The sequence below is a fragment of the Colias philodice genome, chromosome 28, assembly GCF_061535455.1.
Source record: "Colias philodice isolate Cphi_HAF_F1 chromosome 28, ilColPhil1 Martin Lab GWU primary, whole genome shotgun sequence".
Taxonomy (NCBI): Eukaryota; Metazoa; Arthropoda; class Insecta; order Lepidoptera; family Pieridae; genus Colias; species Colias philodice.
Genome location: NC_143113.1, coordinates 2940368 through 2965074, shown reverse-complemented (window position 1 = coordinate 2965074; position 24707 = coordinate 2940368). Strand labels below are relative to the sequence as shown.

At 32.8% G+C, this 24707-nt stretch overlaps 1 protein-coding gene and 1 long non-coding RNA gene across 4 annotated transcripts in view; one reads left to right on the top strand and one right to left on the bottom strand.

The window, feature by feature from the left end:
* Dll (homeotic protein distal-less) overlaps positions 1-24707 on the bottom strand; it is a 93835-nt gene that overhangs the window by 10640 nt on the left and 58488 nt on the right. The window lies entirely within an intron of this gene.
* LOC149476246 (uncharacterized) overlaps positions 10604-24707 on the top strand; it is a 134028-nt gene continuing 119924 nt past the window's right edge. Inside the window, exon 1 of the long non-coding RNA XR_016317882.1 lies at positions 10604-10918. This is a non-coding gene — a long non-coding RNA (uncharacterized LOC149476246). The remainder of the gene's footprint in view (positions 10919-24707) is intronic.

The window sequence follows — 24707 nt, the reverse complement described above, 5'->3', positions numbered from 1 at the left end:
ACCTTGAAATTTTACCTCAACCCGCCTATAACGCCTAAGTTTTCACTTCAAAAGGGTCTGCAAATATTCGTGCATAGCGAAAATATTCGTACATTCTACTATACTGTCCTATTTCGCACCAAGCAAATTATATATAGACCGGGAGATACTGACACAAAATTTCGAGTCATTTGTAACAGGATGGCGGTTCTACAGGGGTCTTAGTACGCAATGACAAAAAGAAAAACGATGGCGTGAACGCTGGTACCGGCGGCTTAGTCGCGTGGGCGTTAGTCGAACTCGTCGGAAAATAGCGAAAGTCAAACGATTTGTAACAGTATGGCACTTATTTTTCCTGTAAGTTCGAGGATCAACAAATATAAATACAAAATTTCAAAGAGCTATGTGTTGGAAATCTTCACTTATATAAATTAATAATAAATTAAGTTTTCAAGTATGACAGCACTTTTTCCCCCTACTAGAAGTATGGCAAATATAATAATGGTCACATTTTATCAAATACTCTCCAAAAATCCAAATGCAATACTGGTACAAAAAGTTTGGCGAAATAAAAATTTTTTGCAGATTTTCGGCGGTATGGCGACCATTTGGAATCGTCCGAAAAGTATGGCATGGCGATTTTCGTAAATGGCTGCACGACGATAGTTACCTGTGCAAAAGTTAGCCTGGTACAAATGGTTGAATGATTGTTTTATTTAAATCAACACATTCGCGTCGGTATGGCGGGCTGTAAGTCACACCGGAAAAGTATGGCATGACACTACCGCCTACTACTTTTTTATGGGCTATCGGCAAATTCTAAAATTTTTGTGTTACAAATCGTTTGACTTTCGCTGTTTTTCCGACGAGTTCGACAAACGCCCACGCGACTTAGCCACCGGTACCAGCGTTCACACCATCATTTTTCTTTTTGTCATTGCGTACTAAGACCCCTGTAGAACCGCCATCCTTGTTACAAATGACTCGAAATTTTGTGTCAGTATCTCCCGGTCTAATAATAGAGCGACATATTTACTTTTCATGTACCAAACGTCATAAAAAAACTGTAGGCTCTGTACTTTTGCAATAATTTTTAACACCGTTCCAATACTTTTGGGTCTTATTTCGTTAAAATAAACAAGCAGACATAAGAGAGCGAGGAATTGACTTTTCCTAAAAAATAAAGTTCCCAATTTTGTATGAAACCTAGGCTTAAGGCTACAAGAATTTTTCAAATCGATCCATTACTTTTGGAGCTTATTTCGTACAAACAAAACTTTCCTCTAATATTTTACTATAACCAATAATACCTATTTAATACAACCTGTTTACCATATCTATAATGAACCCTAACCTAGTATAATATTATATGTATTATCTGTGCCCTAACTACACGTATACACCGCTACTAAAAAGTCAGCATTCAAGCACTAAGTCTTCCCACATTTCGTCACTGGACGGCGGTATGCAATCCGCGGCAGCATACCTGCAGTCGGCGAGTATAAAGCGGCACCGACATAGACCGCATAGCACTCAGAACTTCGGATACAGCTATTCGAACACTCGGGATGTGGTTATGCGAGAGGGAATTTAAATCGTGGTAAAATGTATTTGTCACTACATATAGTAATGTTAACTAGCTTTCCGCGCGCAGTTTCGCCCGCTTTGCCTAAAACCTAACAAATTATAAACCAATGGTATAGTACTTGATAGAAAATCTCCCTATCCATTAAAAAGAAAAACCGCATCAAAATTCGTTGCGTATTTTTAAAGATCTAAGCTTACAGACACACAGACGGCGGAAAGCGACTTTGTTATAATATATCTACTTAATAGTGATGGTTAAAATGTAAATTTATGTTATCTATTTTAGAGGAGTGTCAAATTGTGTTTGCGGAAAATTAGTCATCCAAAGTAATGTTCATTTCTATAGAATTAATTAGATGGATTAATTGTAAGTTATCTAATTTTAGATAGTATACAGTTTCAGAATGTATTTTATATCCTGTCACTATATTACTCAGAACAGGCCTTGTAACGTAGTTTTACGAAAATAAGCTTTGGTAATCGATTCTACGTAAACATTTAGCCAATTTTGTTAAAATCTAGCACAATGATAAGTATAAAAAATTTATTATAAGTAGGTATGTAATACAAAATACCAAAAAACAATTTGCCTAGTATTTTTTAGTTCAACTAACTGTTAATGGTGGTTTAATTAAACTTTGGTTAAAACTGTTGTATGAACAAGTTATGCATAAGACATAAAAACACGAAGTTAAACGACCTTAATGGTTGCCCATCGTTAAACTAACAGTGCTGTTGCTTAACCTGTAAATTACTAATCAATCATTTAGTGCAATCAGCCATTTTATCCATAGTATTCGTTGCTATCTCAAATTGTAAATCCATTGCGTACCTACCCACTACAATACAAACGAACATATTAATAAAATCAGTCTATCACAACTCAATTTGTGAATGGCAGCGGAATAAATAATTAATAATATATTAATATTAATGCGTGCTCGATCGTGCATAACGCGGTTCTTTAGTTTTTTGTAGAAAAAAACAGTAACTACAAAACTGCATGCCATGGACATTGAGTGGCATGGAGTGGATTTATGCTTAAAATTAAATTTGCAATGAAAACAAACAATGGAGTTGCTTACGCACTATTTCTGGAATTACTTACATCTTATATATAAAAATGAATCGCAAAATGTGTTGGTAAGCGCATAACTCGAGAACGGCTGAACCGATTTCGATAATTCTTTTTTTATTATATTCCTTGAAGTACGAGGATGGTTCTTATGTAGAGAAAACGTAAACATGTACCACGGGCGAAGCCGGGGCGGACTGCTAGTAAATTATAGTTTTAATGATGATTGGAATATACATTGTATGAAACCATTTTAAAGTTGAAGTCAGTTTTTGGCAAGTTGTTTCCTACGTTATTAATTTATTTAGGTAAAGCTTTTCGGCGATATATAAATGTTTTTAATTTAACACAACCTATTCACAGTTAAATTATACAATAAACAACTGCAAAAATTAATTGCACATAAAACAAAGCACATCAAAACAGTACTGTTGAAAACCATAAACATTTTTATTTACATAACAGCTGTCAAATTAGCGTAACTTACATAATACGAAAAAAGATAATCTCGTTCAATTTTTTCCGACCATAGACACGGGGCATTTACATGCTAACCATTCATAGACAACCTACAATTGTTTATGCTAATACATCCCGTGACTAAATGTAATACAATGTCTAATAGTATGTTCTGACAAGAACTACTGTTTTTAGTTTCCCAGTTTTATAATAAACGCAAATAAAAAAATGCTGCGCAAGAAACGAATTAGCATGATTCGACTTCTCACGAAGATAGCTTGATATGTAAAATTGTGTATTTATAGTTTTTTTTAATTGTTAAGGATGGTTTATGTGATAGATGGTTTTGTTTCGCATACCTATATCATCAAGAGATGGCGCTCTAGGTATATTAAAGGGAAAGAAATGTAGGTTGATTGGTGACTTGTTAGGAAGAAAGAGGTATTTTTATTGACATTGAAATATGCAATACGTAAGCAAGAAAACGCATTTTCCCGTTACGTAAAAATTTCTGAAGCATTTTTATATTATTAATTTGATTTTACATAATATTTATTTATTGTACACTTAGAGAATGTTTTAAAAAAAGTTATTCTAACAAAGATATACCTACCTATGTAAATCATTCAAATTGTTTTTTGTGTGAACTTTAATGCTTACATCAGTAATCAATAGTCATTTATTCAGAACAGAAAATATAATAATGCATATTTAAATATTGAGTTAGTACCAAATTCCTTAAATAAAACTCAAGTAACTACAATTGCAATGCCAATTCACTATCTCACAACACTTCTTAAAAACGTAATATTACACACAAAAAGTCGTGGAGTCGCAAAAAATAAGTGTGTCACAAAGGTAAAATTAGCATGTCGATAAAGCAACTTGACACTAGCCAGTAAACTAGATAACGAGCCGTCAGTTATATGCGCGATGTAAACATTGATATAATAATATAAATATGCATGAATTAGTACCAACTTGCGGTTAAGATAACGCGGCACGTTTGTCATTATATATTTTCATTTATAATTACGGATGGTTTATTAATGTTTTGCTAAAGGGATTGCTTCATTTGGAAGGAGGTAGAGTTGTCTTTGGATTGCTACAAAGACGTATATTTGAAAATCATTAGACTAAAATTATAATTCAGTGGATAATATAAGTATCATGAAATGAATTATGACTAATTAAAGGTACATTATACATTTGACAGTATTTTTTTTTCTTATTTAATACAAATAACCTTGTAAAACATTTAAAATTAAAAAAAATTGACTCAAATAAAATCACTGTATCATAAATACTTCTCTATATTACTAAAAAACTCGTACATATTATCAAAACATAATGCAATAATAAATAATAATTATATTAATATAATTAACAGGAAACTCCACGTATTTCTGTGTCCATTTGGCACAAATACGTCAAGTGGCCTACGACGGTCACACTGCAACTGGCTCGATTCTACTTGAATTTGTCTTCAATAATAATATAATTTATTAATAAAATAATTATTGCATTCGTTATAGCAATTTAAGAATACATTGGTTAATTTTAATGTACTTATTTGTTAAAATATAAACTGGTTATACCCGCAGTTCGTATTAAAAAATAATATTTATCAAAAGAAAATGAAGAATGCATTCGCTGATAACGTTATCTACAGGTGAAGGCTATTTGAAAACTGCTGCAATAGTTGTATTTTTTTAATAACGTAGAAATAACTCTAGGTACTACAAAAAATATGCTAGTTTTTTGGAAGAATCGAAAAGAAAAAGAAAGACAATTCTTTCAACATTAGTAAGCTAAATTATTATAAAATATCAGAGGGGATTTTTTGACAGTTTTTAATTTTTATTCACGACTAAGTTGGGTAGAGTAGGCAAGGAAATTTAGAGTGGTCAAGCTCGAAATTTGTACTTAATTTTAAAGTATAACTTATTATATTATATACCACAGAGTTAAGGGCTAAGTATTCTTATTCTTAGCCAACCCAAGTGAAGTCAACTTTATTCTATTACCGTTTTTATCTCACTAGACTTTTCACAATTATTGCTCGACTATGTTTCACAACAATTAATAGAACGCATCGTAAAATCTTTTTTGCAACGTCACTTGTCAAACATACACACCACCTTGTCACAGATAACATAAATTATTCATTAACGACTCAATAGTGTAAAATGGATCATTCATTCATTGCTAATATCTCGGTATATCGATGTCGATGTTTTTCTAACGGTCGTCACTAATGGATCAAATGAATGGTGATCTGTTAGTTCTTTTGTATGGGACTTTAGATGGGTTCGAATGAGATATTTTTGTTGAGGTATTTGACCTGCGTTTATCGTTTTAAACGACCTAGACTTTTTGCGAAAGGGCATGGTTTCTATTTGCCTTTATTGAGGTGAGGTTTGATAAATTTGTGTTAAATTCTTTTATCGGTAGAATCCCTTCGATAGTATTCTATTTTAATTAGTCACAAGCCTCTGTCCAACAGCATTTTTAAACTCTTAAACTCTCTTAATGGGACTTTTAAACTCTAACTAATAACATCGTCTATATTCTTGCTCTTGCTAATCATAAGAAAAGTTAAAATTCTAATCATCGTTCACATTACCTATTTACTCTGACTTATTATAAGAGAAGCAATATTTTATCTGATTCGTCAGAAAGAAATTCATACACTTACAAACAGTGCAGTCATAAAACATCGACAGTCGACAACATCACACGCGCACCGAGCGCTCAAATCGCTACACGCGCTCATTTAGAATTTCACAAATCCCGCTGTAAGAATCGCAGTTCCCAACAAAAACGAACCGCCTTTTTGCGGCCGGTGAAAGCCCGCTCGCATCTCCCGCAATGTCTTTATATTCGCCGACGCCGGTTTATTTGCGATGCGCGGGCATGTCACTTTTTCCGGCACCCCGTTTTATCGATAAAAAGCGCTCGGGACGCGCACATCACTAGATTTCGTTGCGTTTTGACACCTGCCCTGCCTGTTAGCTCGGTTATTAATATTTATCGTGTTGATAGGTCGGGCTTTTTTGACCGGTTTAAAACACGACTTATTTTGTGCTCTTTGGAAAAAATTAAGAAAGTTTTCTTGTGAACGACTAGAACGTTCTTTGGATGTCGATCGAGATATAGTAAACAATTTGGTAAAACAGATATATTGAAAGTTCATTACGAACTCCGGAAAAATTGCTTCTAGAGCCTCATTTCTAGCACAAATACTCACTCATATTAAAAAGCACTACCAAAACCGGACAATCACATCAAAATCGTTGTTCCTAAGTTCCAATATAACCACACAAAAGTTTGTTGTAGGTACTCTAATAATATAAGCTTTGAAAGCCACGAATATCAATAATAATTAATTTAATAGTGCATTTCATTCTTAAAGCCGAACTTACCCGAACAACCCACCATCAGATAAATTTAATTAGTCAATGAATATGTACAGAGCAATACCACAGCCAAATTGAAGAGAAAATAATTTTTTGCAGCTATCTCGTATTGACACTAAAGATGAGCAAAACCGATTTTATGAATTATTCAATGTATTATGTTTACGCACTGTGCAATGAAACGCGGCGAGTGGAGGCTTAAAAATAATGTGTGGGAAATCATGTTTATGGATATAAGGTATTTGTTGAGATTTTTGTGTATTACTGGTTTAAGTACGATATACGATAAATATCTTAAAAGTAGAGGTTATCATAAGCCAATTTCACACAAAGCTTATTTTCAGTAGTTCTTTTTATTCTCAACTAGCGGTCCGCCCCGGCTTCGCCCGAGGTACATATTTACGTCTTCTCTACATAAAAACCATCCTCGTACTTCAAGGAATATAATAAAAAAAGAATTATCGAAATCGGTTCAGCCGTTCTCGAGTTATGCGCTTACCAACACATTTTGCGATTCATTTTTATATATAAGACTAGCGGTCCGCCCCGGCTTCGCCCGTGGTACATATTTACGTTTTCTCTACATAAAAACCATCCTCGTACTTCAAGGAATATAATAAAAAAAGAATTATCGAAATCGGTTCAGCCGTTCTCGAGTTATGCGCTTACCAACACATTTTGCGATTCATTTTTATATATAAGATTTTGCACGTAAATAAATTAGAAATGGTGGCATTATTATAAAACAACATAAATTTAAGATTAATTGTTTTGTTTATTAAATTGTAATTTCCAATGTAAATATTGGTAAATTTTTGCAACATTTAGTAACAAACAGTTTCGCTCGAAACAAGATCTCATTGTCAACCGTCGTCTGCGCAGTGCGTAAGCGTTCCAGGATCCTTACCATTTTAGGACTGTAATTGAACTTTTTACTGCGATATATATCATTCCCGTCACGGTTAAAATTAATTTAAGAATAAATATAATTATGGGCACGTGCCGCTCATCAGAGCACTTTAGGAGGAATGAGGAATTAAATTCAAATTTGAAATGATTGCGTATTTAGTACCTTCATTCAAATTTTGGTTTTGAGTCCCTAAGTCTATATAAGTTGTTTTTCTTAACTTGTTTTTAAAGTTATAGGTTTGCTATAGCAGTTAGTTTTATATATATAGGCATAAGGGTAAAGGCATTTACCCTTTTCTACCACCTATTTCGTGTTGTGACTTTTCTTTTGGTATCTAAAAAAAATTCTTTTGAAATAATAAATATCTAATCTGTTATTTATAATTTTACTCAAAATTTCTATATCTGAACCCCATTAAAATCATCTCAAACCAGACAATGATGATTTGATTAGCCCCGAGGGCTGTCGCGAATAATGCTATCAGTAATTGTAATTATAAAGGGCGTTTTCGCAACCCTAGCGTAGTTAGAGACCAGATAATTTAGACATATGGTTGAAATTTGAAAGGGCCTAATTGGGCTCAATTTTATCTGTACAAATTATGGGGTTTGAATTTACGTTTCGCGTTTGATTTAACTTTAGACTGCTTTCTTTAATTATTGGAGGCTTGTGAATTAGCGGGTATGGATATGGAAGATTTATATGATAAACTAGCGGTCCGCCCCGGCTTCGCCCGTGGTACATATTTACGTTTTCTCTACATAAGAACCATCCTCGTACTTCAAGGAATATAATAAAAAAAGAATTATCGAAATCGGTTCAGCCGTTCTCGAGTTATGCGCTTACCAACACATTTTGCGATTCATTTTTATATTATAGATTTAGAAAGATGGGCTTTAGAATGTAACTTGAACAATAGAGTTATGTTAAATGCAAGAGCAACATACAAAGGTCTTATTGACTGTATGTAGAGTCAATTTCAATAATAACAAATGAAGAGGATTTAATAGCAAATTAGTACGTTTAAAAAGTGCTATATGCACATTTTACTATGCTTAATCTTAATATATATATTATAAATCTCGTGTCACAATGTTTGTCCTCAATGGACTCCTAAACCACTTAACCGATTATAATAAAATTCGCACACCATGTGCAGTTCGATCCAACTTGAGAGATAGGATAGTTTAAACATGTAGGTACCACGGGCGAAGCCGGGGCGGACCACTAGTAGTTAATAAACAAAGAAACATACATTACATAATGTAATGTAATGTTCTTATAATGTAATAATCGAATAATGTAATTTACATTCAAAGAAATTATTATTACGAACCGTAATCCGCGTCTATGAAAGTAATATTTCCAAAATTAGAGCAAAAAATAGAGCTATATCCATCATATAAAAATAATCGACATAACATTTTTACATTTACATTTATTTTTTATTTACTTTTTTTGTAAATATTTTCTATACAAAAAAACATGCGTTAAACATTAAACGAACGGTTCACCCGATATAACCCACCCCAAGGGATCGGATCGCAAAATAATGAGGCCACTTGATCTCGCTCGGGTTAATTGTATACAATACGAGACCTTCATCAGCTTATTAACATTATTGAGTAAATTGTTTTAGATAATCCTTATATTATAATTGTGTGTTTGTTTGTCATTCACGCTGCGTCGGAGCGACATTATATTAAAATTAGAGACTAGAGATTTCCGCCCGAGGTTTATAAAGAAAAACCCGCATAGTTCCCGTTCCTGTGGGATAACCGGGATAAAAAGAAGCCTATGTCTTATTCTGTGTCTTCAGCTACCTACATACCAAATTTATTGTAATCGATTCAATAGTATTTGCGTGATATAGTAACATCCATCCATCCTGACAAACTTTCGCATTTAGAATTTTAGTAGGATTGTATGACACAAAGAAGCTTTCCGCAGTCTTAGATCTTTAAAACTACGCAACGATTTTCCTGCAGGTTTTTGTAAATAGATAGAGTGATTCTAAAGTAAAGTAGGTATATAAGTATATAAAATGCATAATTGCTCCCGGGGTTGGTGACTAGTAATTTATAAACTTATGCTTTCCGCTCGTAAAGGAAATTTCTTGTGGAAATGAAATGTTACACCCCGGTAAAATTAGCCTATATCATTCTGTAGCCTCCTGTCTTTAAATACAAAAATCATACTATTAAATCTTTCTGAATCGACGTGAAAGGCAAAGAAACAAAAAAGGCTTTATTTAATTTTCCTATACCTATCTACTCAGCGAATTCAGGATATAAGAAATTTGTTGGAATAAGGGAGTATAACTTTTTAACCTAGGTATATGAAATGTTGTGATCACTTGTTATTCGAAGACACTTCTTTGAAGTTTGTACTTTTTGATTTAATTTTTTTGTACATTTAGATAGGTAGTACCTACCTAAGACGAGACACTTTTTTATACATATATATTTCTTTGACTTGAATCAATTTCATGTCCAATTCAGTATTTGAATGGAAAATTGGCGGGATTATCTTGATATTACATAGATTTATACAAGTTAGTTTTAAATATACATCCAACATAACCTCAGCATTACGATATCCAAAACTGAGAATGATAGCAATTTTTTATTTGGACACAAGAGTCACGCGATCGATTTAAAAACAAGTTCACACGGAGAGAAACCGTTTTTCCCAAGCGATTTTCAATCTTAAACACAATTTGAAATATTTAAAATAAATCGCGTGTGAAATGGTACTATGCTTTGTTGGATTTTTGGTGTGGATAAGGTCGAAAATTGTGTGCGCAAGCTACTTATATTTTTTCGGCATTGTTTCTATGAAACACGCAAGCGGACGATTGTGTTTTTTTTCATAGCGGAAGTGGCTAGCCACAATTATATTCGAATTAGTCACAATTCTAAGATTTCGTTGCTGTCTGTACTTAGTTGTGTCGTGTGAAACTCATCGTGCTGGAAAATTGGGGTGCATTAGGTTTTTTTTTGTCCAAATTGCATTAGGAAGTAGGTTAGAAATTGAAGAATTGTTACTTTGAGAGACATTTTTATTATTTTCTTTTACTTTTACTAACGATGGTTTCCTAGAGCCTTATTGCAGAAGAGCTGATGTGAATAATATGAAATTTTAGTTAAGTTTTTACACAATCCAACCTGCGTCTTTTATTGAAGTCAAAGCTCTATGATACAAACTTTAAATAGATAGCTTGTTTTATCTTACAGAAGTAATATTAAAGGGGATTCAAATAATTAATTGGCCATCTTTAAATAAATAGGAGTCGATTCGATTAATATTATCTCAATAATATATATTCTGTATCTTTCTTTTATAAAGTACGGTGTGAGATGGTATTTAGTTATCTTTTAAATATTAGTCAATAAGTTAGTCCTTGTATATTATAAATCTACTATATATTTTAAAGCTGAAGAGTTTGTTTGTTTGTTTGTTTGAACGCGCTAATCTCGGGAACTACTGGTCCGATTTGAAAAATTCTTTCACTGTTAGATAGCCCATTTATCGAGGAAGGTTATAGGCTATGTATCATCACGCTACGACCAACAGGAGTGGAGCCACACTCCGCCACAAACCGCGCGGAGCAGCTAGTCTACTATAAAAAAATTAAGTCGGATTTTCCTTCCTGACGCTATAACTCCAGAACGCACGAACCGATTTCCACGGTTTTGCATTCGTTGGAAAGGTCTCGGGCTCCGTGAGGTTTATAGCAAAGAAAATTTCAACAGAAAAGCGGGAAAAAATGAAATGTGGTGGCGAAACGGAGTTCGCCGCGTTTGCTAGTCATACTATAGGCATGCTAAATGTAGAACTATCTGAATATATGTATTTGAAAGAATTCTATTGTACCTATAGATGGAAGATTTTTTTTAGTGGAAATAAAACTTGAAGATTTTTCATGTAGGAAAAAACGGAAAGCTCTCTTTAACAAGAAATACTTAAGCGAAGTCGCAGATAGGAAATACCACGGAAATACGTACGGAAAGCTCAATTGAACAAGAAATACTTAAGCGAAGTCGCAGATAGGAAATACCACGGAAATACGTACGGAAAGCTCAATTGAACAAGAAATACTTAAGCGAAGTCGCAGATAGGAAATACCACGGAAATACGTACGGAAAGAAGAAAGAAAGAAGAAAGAAAGAAAATACGTTTATTCGGCAATCAGTAAGACACAATCATCACAAAACATTAATAAAAGCAAAACAAAAACATACAAAAAAGAAATGGAAAACAATAATAAAATAAAACAAAAAATAAATCAATGTAATATGAAAGTGCCCCCGTATCGCCAAAAAGGACCAAGTTCAGCATGTGCCAGGCATATTATGCCTGGCGCTGGTTTTCAACAAGATCCCTTTAAGATCCGACTCACGGACGTGAGACGACGCAATGATAATAATAATTAAAATAGTGTTTATAATAAGTAAGTAGTGCATTTTGAGTGTATGAAAAGCTCAATTGAACAAGAAATACTTAAGCGAAGTCGCAGATAGGAAATATGTACGGAAAAACGTACGGAAACCTCAATTTAACAAGAAATACTTAAGCGAAGTCGCAGATAGGAAATATGTACGGAAAAACGTACGGAAACCTCAATTTAACAAGAAATACTTAAGCGAAGTCGCAGATAGGAAATATGTACGGAAAAACGTACGGAAAGCTCAATTGAACAAGAAATACTTAAGCGAAGTCGCAGATAGGAAATACGTACGGAAAAACGTACGGAAAGCTCTTAATTTAACAAGAAATACTTAAGCGAAGTCGCAGATAGGAAATACGTACGGAAAAACGTACGGAAAGCTCAATTTAACAAGAAATACTCAAGCGAAGTCGCAGATAGGAAACTAGCTTATAAATTATGGTATTGAAGATCTTATTATTTGTCATAGGGTTCGTAAATACGCCTATAAAATGGCTTGAACGATTTCTATGAAATAGGTATGTGTATTCGCTAGAATAACGTTTTTCGAGTCAATTATTGGATCAAGTTCAACTTTTAGGTATAGGATCATTATTAATAATAAAACGATAACCTATTTCAACTTAGGACATATATTTTTAAATGTAACTTAATCCTTTTTAGATTACAAAACTGTAAAATAAACTCTTGTATTTAATAGATACGTTATAAACTTTAATCGTAAACCTAGGTACGTAGTATTTGCGCATAATAACGTGAGAAAATGTTGTGATCTAATAAACGGGACCTTGAGTTTACTGTGTACTTACAATGCAATACGTCTTTGTAGTAATAGTCCTGTATATATCCTAATAGTTAAGTTATCTGATGGATTAGGTTGGTTATTGATTAAATATATTGGAATAATAATTGTTATTCTGTGAAAAGTAAGTAATTTTTAATTTATCAACCTACTATCGACTACCTTATTTTCAAAATATAAAAATGAATCGCAAAATGTGTTGGTAAGCGCATAACTCGAGAACGGCTGAGCCGATTTCGATAATTCTTTTTTTATTATATTCCTTGAAGTACGAGGATGGTTTTTATGTAGAGAAAACGTAAATATGTACCACGGGCGAAGCTGGGGCGGACCGCTAGTTTTCAAAATAAACAGTTTAAATTATTTGTTCTTCCAAAGGCTATAGTTACGCACAGTATGGGCGCTATTAAATAAAAAAAAATCGGGTAGGTATCTATCTTACACATTATGCCTAAAAAATGTAGGGATGAAACAACTTAAATTGTCACTGTTTTACTTATTATAAGGGCTATAATTTATGTAGCTATAACAATTTCGTAGGCATTTTAAGTTTTAACCTTAACTTTTATATACCTCTGTTATTTGTATGTTTGTACACGTATCACGCAAAAACTACTGAAACGAATTTGATGAAATATTTGCCGATGTATTAAACAAGAATATTAACTTAAAATATAACCTCTTTTACCTCTATATTTGGCACATGAAATAGGGCTTGTTGTAAGAAGCTAGTCTTCTTTCTATCCATATTAATTATCTATTTTGGTAGAATTTATTGCAGTATTCCGACTCGCACTTGACCGGTTTTATTTCTTATAGATCGCGGAAAACGGCCGATCCATCTCCAATACCTTATGCGCGCCTGGTACTTCGTCCGATGCGAGATAATATTTAAATTTTTATAATTTATTACCGATTCGTATCTTTTCCTTGAATTATTATGATGTATGCGTCAAGTTATTATTTTTATGTAATTATATTAGACATAATGTATAATAACTAAAATAGTTTCTGTCTATTTCAAATATATTCATATAGTGACACAGGCTTCGTATGAGGTTTCAGGAGGTTACCATGATGGCTTAAAGCAGTATTATTTCCAGTATGGAAAAATTTTACATCATTGGAAATAGAGATCATGTATTTGGTAACCATCTAGGACGCTGGCCAAGTGCGGGTTCTTGGACATGTCATGCCTGTTTCGTAACGATGGTTACCTATTTCTGAGTTCATAACAATTAACAATAGGTATGCTTTATTAGGCATTTTTTGCCTTCAATCTCAAGTAAATCCAGACGGAGCCGGGAGAAGCGGCTAGTCTTACATATAAATTAATTAAATAGTCCGCTTATTTCATAACAATGTATCAACAAAAAATGGATTTTGAAAACGAAAGTCTTGCATAGATGGTTTAGATAAGAATGTAATTATTTTGCTCAAAGTAATGTTTCTTTACCGTTTGCGTAATTGCCTTCCTAGTTCATAATCTCGTTAGTTAGATGTGTGTGTATCTTGTATTGAATCTTAACTTTTAAGTTTTAACGGATTTAAAACGTGATTTATTTATAATGTTCATAGTAGATATTGGACCGCCTCCTTGGTACAGTCACCAGTGGTTGACGCGTGAGCGTAGAACCGAGGGGTCCTGGGTTCGATTCCCGGTGGAGACGAAGAAAAAAAATGTCTCGGTCTGGTAGGACACAGAAGGCTGATCACCTACTTGTGAAAGAAAATCGATCAGTGAAACAGATGTATAATGCATCTGCCCCTTACAGTGCCCCTTATTGGACAAGCTGTATAAAGCTTTCTGAAGAGTTTCTCAGGAAAAATTATTTCGGTGTTAGATAGCCCATTTATCGAGGAAGGTTATAAACTAAGTCATTACGCTAAGACCAACAGTCCAACAGGAGCGGAGCCACGCGGGTGAAACCGCGAAGCGCAGCTAGTATTTGATAAAATTTCGCTGACATTTCCCACCTCGAAGCTCCTAGACATTTTGGATTTGTTATGACGATTCACATCCCATACATTTTGAAAGCCTATACATATTATGTACAGTTTTTAAATGCTATAAGGTTATAAGGTCGATTTTCGCGGCATTTACAAGCACAGATAAAGTATGCACGTACCCGATCTGTCATTACAGTGATAACAGTCTGTCTACGTGAGAGCTGGTAGTGTTGTGGTTATCGGTAATGGTGAATCGATAAAAAATTCGAATCGATTTTTTTCGTGATTATTTTTTTTTCGGTTTTGAGTAAATGGAAATGTAGATTGTAGAGGTTAAGTTTAAGGCTTTGATCTGTTTAAGAGTTCATTTTATAGCGATTTTTTTTAAATAGTATATTTATTAGCCGCACTCGTTTATTTTTTTATGCATATTTTATTCATTGTTATTTATTTTAATTATTAAATTAATACAACATAATTAGATGTATTATAGGTTAATTCAAACAAATTTGCAAGTGCAACCATAGTGCAAACTTATTATACTTATTTTGAACGTACCTAGGTATAAGTGAAAACTTCTAGGACTACGAAAATACAACCAAATATACTTTGTATGTAGGTATCTATACATCGATGCTGATTTAACACAACCAAGTTTTAAACCGCCAAATTTCTCATCGATAATTACAAACATCGATCAACAGCACATCCCTACTCACTACGGTAAAGGTACAATGTGTTTGTAAACATATAATTACTTGGTAAGTTGATGCATATCATTTTTTTATGTGTGCGTTTGTGATTACGTTGTGTGTATGTGTGTTAATGTGCATGTGTGAGAAACTAGTTCTGCGAGAATATGAGTGATTGTAGCATGGTTTAATTTTGCCGACCACACAGCTTAGCATGTTTATTTAATTAATTTGTTTATTGTTTTACAATATTTATGTTTATTAGTGATTTTAAACTTTGCTGCGTAAATATGTGATAGTTTTTGAGGCGTGAGATAGTATTTTGGTAGAGGCAATTCACAATTCGATTACATTATAGTTGTATCCTTGCTTTTCCGTCAATATAGAGCTTTATGATTGTAATTCGTAACCATACATATTAATCAGTATTACTACATGCAAAAATCGTTTTAAGTGTTTTAAAAGTTTGTATAATATATTTCTTTACTCAATAGCTCAAATCAGCTAAATAAATTTACAACAATATGCACAGAATTAACTTAAAATCAAGAAAAAAAGCACGCAATTCATAAAAATGGCGGGAAAATTAATCGAAAGTGACAGAACACAGCGCGGATATCATAGACAATAAAAAAATAAAAACAAGAGTTGCCAGTTGCGAAACAAATGAAAGACTGTAACTATTTAATGACCGCGATTATTGTGTATCAGATTTTAATCAGCTTTTAGTGTAATTGTGTTAAATTACTGTTTTTATGCGTTTAGCAAACTTTGCATAACTAACGGCCCATGTAATAGTTTTTTGTTTGCTTTTCGGAAACCATTTTTGGCAAGTTTGACAATTAGTGATCTATTATATTTTCAAGTTTCAACGACACTGTGTAATTATAATTCTATTACTTTTCGTTACTTACTTTAATCTCTCTCTAGTATTTATTCTATACTAGCTTTCCACCCGCAGCTTCGCACAGTCAAAGAAAAACCTGTTCCCGTAGGATTTCCGGGATAAAACCTATCCCATGTCCTTTCTCAGGTATCAAAATATCTCAATACCAAATTTTATGCAAATTGGTTCAGTAGTTAAGACGTGATTGAGTAACAGACAGACAGACAGAGTTACTTTCGCATTTATAATATTAGTATGGATTAGACATAAAATTAAATATTATAAAGAAATCTATTCACTTAGTGTCGTAATTAAATAGAAATATGGAGATATTTCATTAATTATCTCTGAAATTACACACTTATCAAATTTTGACGTTCATTTTCCTTGTAGTCACATGAGCAGAATTCATAAAACTTTGTTTTTTTTTTTTTTATATTACAGTATACGTAATGAATGTTTTCATCAAAGAGATAAGTATGATACCTTGGAAGAGTAGCATATCCAGGCTCTATCTGTGCTTATTCCATACATATTCGAGCTCGTGTTTTTGCCTAAAAAGTAGCAAACATCCTCTTACGTTTACAAACTTCTTCAAAATATTCTAAAATCTCATTTTTTAAATCATAAAAAAGTAACGAATTAAAAAACGTCGTTTTAGCAATGTCGGTTAAAAATGCATACAAAGTTGTGCAACGAATTAACATTTAAGAGTGTTCTTAAGATTTAAGATATAACAGTATCTAAAAATCGTGAATGCATGAATTTTGTGTATGTCAGTGACCCACTCTTTGGTGTTGAATTTGTAGGTTAGTAAAAGGGTTCCTAACTGTAAGTTGTATTATTAGCTTTAACTAAATAAAACTTGCCTTATAACAAAGAATATTACCTAACTCTCCCTGTGTTAATTTGTATTCAATAAACTGTGTGTTATGTTAGGTTCAGTAGTTTTGGCAGTACTAAGTAACAAACTTACATTTAGTTTTATAATAATTACGTAAACAATATCCTGAATAATATAGCAGTCCATGATCTCTATATTATTTTATTTTATTTAAAACTTTACCTAGAAGTCGTTCAAATATGTTATAGATTTATCTTATACAACTACTATCTCTAAAGTCTAAACACATATAAAAATCACTCCGCGTACAATATTCCCTGTCATTTCCAATATACAGGATGTTTTTTTCGCAAAATTTCTCGCTACCACATTAAACGTGTGATTTTTCGTAAATAACCTTTAAAGTCTCGTTATCCTCACGATACTTGACCTCCGAATCGCCCTCAGACAGAGTCGGTTCCGCGCGGTGCTTTTTTAATTGATGTTCATATACATGCCGTTGTGTACAGGGTGTTGCTTTTTAATATTAAAAAAAATTAAGTTGTGATGAAATGTGTGTGTTTTATTTTTAACCTTGACCACTTTTATTAACTGTGTATTCGTATAGTTCTATACTTTTCTTAATCTTAATACTCGGGTCGTGGCGAACGCGTGGCGCTTCATCGTGGCATGTGGCTGGTGCGTGGCGTGGCGCGGCGTGCGGCTCGCTCGCGGTGCGGCGGCGGCGGCGGCGCCTGCAGAGCTCCCGGGCACGCTCCTCCGTCAAGGACGACAAGGATGGACACCTCGTCTACTGGCCCGGCTATGTCATGGGAGCGAGATGTTCGTGTCCACAGCATAACTATAACCGGCTATATGTATTGTAACATTACACACACACGCACATACACACTGACAAACACACACCATACACTGCAGATACACATCACACACGACAAAGGCGATAAAGGCGAAAGTTTGTATGGATGTATGTTACTCTTTCACGTAAAAACTTCTGAATCGATTACAATGAAATTTAGCACACATATAGAGGGTAACTTGGATTAACACATAGGATAGGTTTTATCCCGGAAATCCCACGGAACGTGAACTATGCGGGTTTTCCTTTGAAAATGCGGGCGAAGCCGCGGGCGGAAATCTAGTTATTATACATATACGCGGTTGGCGTAACTGATTGATTTTAGTAACCGATATTTACCATGTAACATTAATTTAAAATTGGAAAAGCATGTCTTCGTATTGCGTATTATACAGCTTATTGTATTGTATTAAGGACAAGACATAAGTTTAATAAAATATGAAAACATGGAAGCTACGACCCTGTTAAATCCAACTGATTCAAAGCTATATAATATCTTTGTTAGCAGTTAACACAATTTATTAAATACGATTTAAATGATTTGAGTTATTCAAAGCTCTATGTAAACTCTATATTCAAAGATACACAAGTTGATTTATTTTTAAAGGTATCTACTTCTTACCAGTTTCCTGGAAACATCGAAATTTAGAAAGCCCAAAAGCAATCTCCCACCATCCTATACATGCACACTGACAGTGAACTCAGCAGTGCGTAAATAAATTTTGTACGGACAAAACTGTTATTTTAAAATAATAATTGATGTGTAGTCACATTGTGTTCGTCCGGATCTGTATTGTCATTTTTTTGCTTTTGTGGTAAACGTTATTATAGCTTGAATGCAGGGGAAAATTATTTTCCGTTCTCCACCCCAAGGCCTGCAGCACAATGATGTTCTCACATATATTATTATTACATGTCATTCCAAGCAAGAATATTATCTATGGTCGCTGCTGGCATAGACAACCGCACGCTATTTATCATTGTTTTTGAGTCTATGATTTGACGTTTGCGATTTGGCTGTATGCGGCGCGACCTTTGCCTCGTCCTAACGATTCCAATAATTGCATTATGGTTTGCGTAATGTGTTTTTAAAAATATGTTAATTCGTTTGAGCATCTGTGCGAATTTTAAAAGCATAAACAAGTTTGCATATAAAACTTTAATGCATGCACACTTTGTATTTTATACCTATTTAACCTTTTATGTAGATGCTTGTAATTCGTACGGTGTCTTTTAAAAATATTAAAATGGGAATGGAGTATTAATAGCGAGTTTAAAAACAAATTGCATCTTAATTTTTATTATGACTTTATTCGTATTACGATACTGACTGGAAAGTAAGACATTATGTATTTTGTCGTAAATTTGAATTGATCGAAATAAATAAAAGACTTCTTTTATGGTGCATTTTTGTTAAGAAAATATAAATAATACACTAACGCAAATTAAATTAATAAAATGAAAGTTTCATAATAATACATGTTGTTTTCAATAAATTTGATGTCTACAATAATTCAATTAAAAAAGACGTTTTCTTTTGTAGTACGTCAATAGAACAAAAACTACAAACAAGCATAATAAATAAGATATTCCATACGATAGTACAAGTTCATTAAAAATAACAAAATTTCACAAAAACCTCCACTTGTCTAGCTGTTAATATAACATAATATTTTCGTTATTGAATAAAGTACAACCAATATGTTAGTCTCATTAAAAACGCATAAATAAATAACATGATACATCTGTTCGATGTTCCCTTTAATCGTAGCGTTAAGGGCTTGGTCTAGTAGTGCAAACAAATGCATCCTGTCATCCTATATGTAAATAATACAAATGTACTAAGGGAAAGTTGCTCCACTTAATTTTTAAAAATTAAATCATTCGTATAATTTAATATTCGTAATAAGTACCAAAAATGACAATTTGAAACAATTTTCGTGAAAATTACACCGGGTGATTTTTTTTTATCAGTACACAAAATTTGCGAATACTTTCTATTGATATCTTCAACTTCATGTTTATATAACTGATCAACTTTTACAAAGAAATTTGGACGAAATATAAAAAAAATAAGCTTTCCATACAAAATGCATAACTCTATACATTTTTTTCGACCTAAATTTCTTAGTGAATCAGTTTAACTAATAAAACGGATAAACAAATTTTGTATTCAATAAAAAAAATGTAATGTTTGTGTTAAAAAATTATAAAATAGAAAAATACGCAAATGAAAACAAAAGATATTTATTTCTGACTAGCTTCCGCCCGCTCAGTCCGCGCGGATGTCAGTCTTCGCGTCTTCTACAGATTTATTATATTATGTATAATATATAGATTTATATTGATAAACCTAATAAATCTTTTGCTAGCATTCTGATGCTTTATCGGTTGCACTGGATTTATCTCTTTTTTTTCAATCGCTTGAATGATATAGGATGGGTCCTTGATGGGCATCGAATGCTGAAGTCTCGAATCAATCAATTCTGACAGTAGGCAATTTATGTAAAATCCAATAATGGTCCATCATTTTATTTTGCCTAAACGTTACATACTTTTTTATATATTCTATTTTATATATTCTATTTTTAACGAATGATTCACTCCAGTCCAAACAGGAAATAAGCAGACTTCTGCTTCTGCAACGTTTAGTTGTCCCTGAATTTGGAAAAAATAGTCATGATTCTTATCTATGACAAAAGTGTTATTTTTTGCATTGTATTTCAAATATTAAATTTTTTTTAACCGCATCTTCCGCATTCATGTCTTTTGCCGGAATTAGACATTTAACTTCTACAAGTCCCATTTTCTCTTTTTGATATGGGAGTGTATAAAGTAAATTTTTTAGATATTTCTCGTTATACTTTTAAAAAGTTATTATTGTCATTTTGCTCATTAGGTAAAGTAATCTCGATATCAGTTTTAAGTTTTTTGATACCTGCAATAATAACGTCATAATCGCCTGCACATACTTATCGATTACACCCTGTATACAATTCACCATCCACATTCATAATGTTTTCCTGTCCTCCTCTCCTTTACGCTGTTCACCGATACATTTTAAATGAGTAAATCTGCTACCACTGAAGGATGTTTCATTGTGATCAGCAAATTTTCACCACTGTTGTCGATTATTTGTTTTTCATTTTTAATCAGCAATTGGGAATCATCAGTTTTGTTTTTTGCAGATTGGTGATGTACCCTAACAATACGTCGAAAAGGGAAAGCATCAACGAATTATCGTTTTCGTCCTCTTTTTTTATTCTTCGCGTCTCTGTTACTTCTGTTTGTTTAGTTCTCAACCCCACTGAATTTTGATGATGTGATGATAATCCATTCGTTTTAATATTGGTACTTAGAGTTGGTAGACTAAACTAGAAATGGTGGACTAAATTTGTCAGCGCGTCTGTAAGATCAGAATATAAAACCAACATCCTGTATTTAAGTTACAAAATTAATAATCAAACAACATGCCGCTACGTTGAAAATGACTAGAAGAAAAAATTAAAACACCTCGGATCAATTTTGGAGTAAACAAATCATTTTCCCCGTATGGGGATTTCCCCGGATGAACTTGGGAAGTTCAAGTTCTCAATACAAGTTTATATTATATTTCGTATTTCTCAAACGAAAAATAAACATTTTTGGAACTTCAAAAAAATTATATTATAAGAAAATTTATGAGCTTAGGTACTTTAGTTTTAAAGAAATATACATCCCTTTACTGACACCCCGTAAAATAAAGAAATTGTTGCCAATCACCTTTGCAATCTATTTGGTTTCATTAACTTTATGTTCGAAGATAATTTTTTTTCTAGTAGTTACACGCGTATTTTTTTTCGTTTATTTTCCATATCGAAATCAAATGTTTAAAAATACGAATATTTGCACAAAACTAAGATAAAAATAATCAATTAACAAAAATATTAAATTTAATGAAGTAGAGCAACTTTCACTTCGGTATGAAGGAAAATCGAGCGTAGAGCACACGTCAGAACGCTCCGGCCCAAGGAGCGCGACTAAAGAAATTCGCTAGGATTTTTCCTTATTATTTTAAATATTTTTTTAATATTTAAAGAATTATCAAAATTCAAAAAAAAAATTTTTTAAAGGATTAATACTCATTGGTCTTCAACCAACTCGAATAAATTAATGGAAAAAATAACTTTTAGCAGTATTTATCAATAGATTTTGTAAGGCAAAAAATGGGAAATTTAATGAATTTATAACGTTCTAATTAAGAAAATCATAAGTTTTTCGGCAATTGTATTCAGCAGTTTTTAATAACGACTATATAAGGATAATAATGCGCTGATCAGATTGTGTAAATTGTAATCGGTTGGAACGTAGTGAGTGCACAAACTTAGCTCGAAATGATTTTGGGGGAAAGAGACTTATCTTGAAGGCCTGATTAAGGTAACATAAAGTAACTTTATAAATGTGAAAAAATTCACGCGCATTGCGTATATAACACTAATTGATAAACAAGAAAAAAAAATTCAGTTTATCATTTCATTAGCCGGGAAAAAATTGTCAAATAACTTGTTGAAAACGCAATTTTGCTAGACTGCAGCCTTAAGCAAATTTAGACATGCCACTTGTAATAAAATATATTTTAAATTGTCTGGAATGTGATGATTTTATTATTGGAACATACATGTTGTTTATAATGGAATAGCATGTGATTGTTATCACACATATCTTTGTGAATGCAAGTAATAGTTATTTACTTGAGTAACGTGTATTAAGTAAGGACGAACATAAAGTTATAACTGTACTAAACTTTAAAAAGAATACCTAAAATTGCTAGAATAGAACGTAGTAATTAATAAATACCTACTTAGATTACTATTTTTTATTTTCATTTATACAATATAATTTCTACCTGCCTTTTGAGCCAACCAATGTACCGAAGGAAAAATCAACACCTGTCTAAAACTTGTTATATCTATATGTTATTTCATGTTATTGCAAGGTGTTGATCAGGGTTCAGAATAAAATAACACACGTGTTTATACAAGAACATGATTCGGAAATTAATTGTATCCAATATGTATTACAAAAAGCATATGAATTGAGTCCACATGTCATGCGATTGTTGCTCTAAGTTCTAGTAGTTCTACATAGGTAGGTATTCTAAATTTGAAAATGTTCTTTTTAAGCGGGAAATGTTTTTTTTTTTCTTTTATTGACTTAAGTTTTTCGTTGCCAGTTCGCTAAAAGGTTTGTATTGTATTTCAAAACTCTTCTAAGTGAAATTTTTGGTAGAGCATTTGGTACATGGTACATCATTGCGAATTAATAGAGTTATATTTAGATACAAATACTCTTTCTTCTAAGATTTACACTATTAATTACTAACAAAAATATTACAATGTAACAGCGAACACGAATTCTTTGGTTTTAGAATGACACTTCAATTACAACGGGTAATTTATGAACAATTTTAAAAACTAAATAAAGTTTTATACATTAATCAAGCCACGCTTCGGGTAACATGTGAACAATTCCCCCTCTCACTAAGAAATAAGTGATTCATAAGCGATTTCATAACGAAAGTGAACAAGTTTCTTAAAAAAATGAGAACATTTTTGTGAAACTCAACGTTTCGAGGCAAAGGACTATGTAGCATACGGACAAGATCGTTTGACATTTATGTTATGTCAGGGAAAGGTTTTAATTTTTAAAACAATAAATCGGAGTATTGATATAATCGAAAGTGCATTGGAATCGCATAGGGCTGTATTAAAAGATTGAAAAATTGAGAAATGTGATGAGGAAAATCATTATTTTAAATAATTTTTTTTTACTTAGAAATGCTTCGTCTTTTTCTAGATATTTAAGTAAGAAAAATGTATGACATGTACCTACACAGTAATTATTATTGTTAACTTTGTCTATGGAATTTATATTTCTATTTTTAATCTGTTGACGTCCAACCTAAGGCCAAGTTCGCAACAGCGCGGATGCACATAAGGCCGATGCCATACTTAAGATAAAACTACCATTACTGTGTTTGTCGCCCGTGACGCCGCCATTTTGTCTATTATCTATGGTATACAGCGTAATAGTGGGAAAATATGGCGAAACAGAAAAATTGGATTCACATTTTTATTCTTTGTTGTCAGATTTATTATAAGGCCGCCGAAATTAATTTTAGATTGCGTCACTATCATTTTTAATGTATGTCATTTGGTTTTTCAGGTATAATTAGTAGACTAAGGGCCGATTTTTCAATGCTTGGATAAAACTTATTCGTCGAATAATGTATAAAACTACCATTTTAAAAACGTATTCTAATTGCCCGTATTTGACAGTTTACGTGACATTTTAATATTATCGTGTAATACTTTATTGGATGGATAAGTTTTATCCAAGCATTGAAAAATCGGCCCTTAATCCAAACAAACCTTTTTGGGGGACTCCTCAAAAACCACATACCTGTAACAAATTGAAAACACGATGAGCATTATGCAATCAATCCAACAGAACAAATAAAAAATCTAATTAAGTTACTGAACTGACATTTGGCGGCAAAACAGACGCGGGCCGTCATAAATTCTAGTCTAATAAAAAAGCAATTTAAAAAACATTCAAATTCGAGAACTATTTTATTCGGCCAGCTTTTCTTAGACTAAAGTTAAGGGAAACGTGACTTTATTAAGTAAGGAATAGAGGTTAGTTCGGGAAAACGCGGGTCGTGTTAAAATGGACGCATGGCCAGGCAAGCGTGACGTCATTGCTCGGTAACCACGCTGGATGCACAAGCGTTATAACTTTACTATCACGAGATTA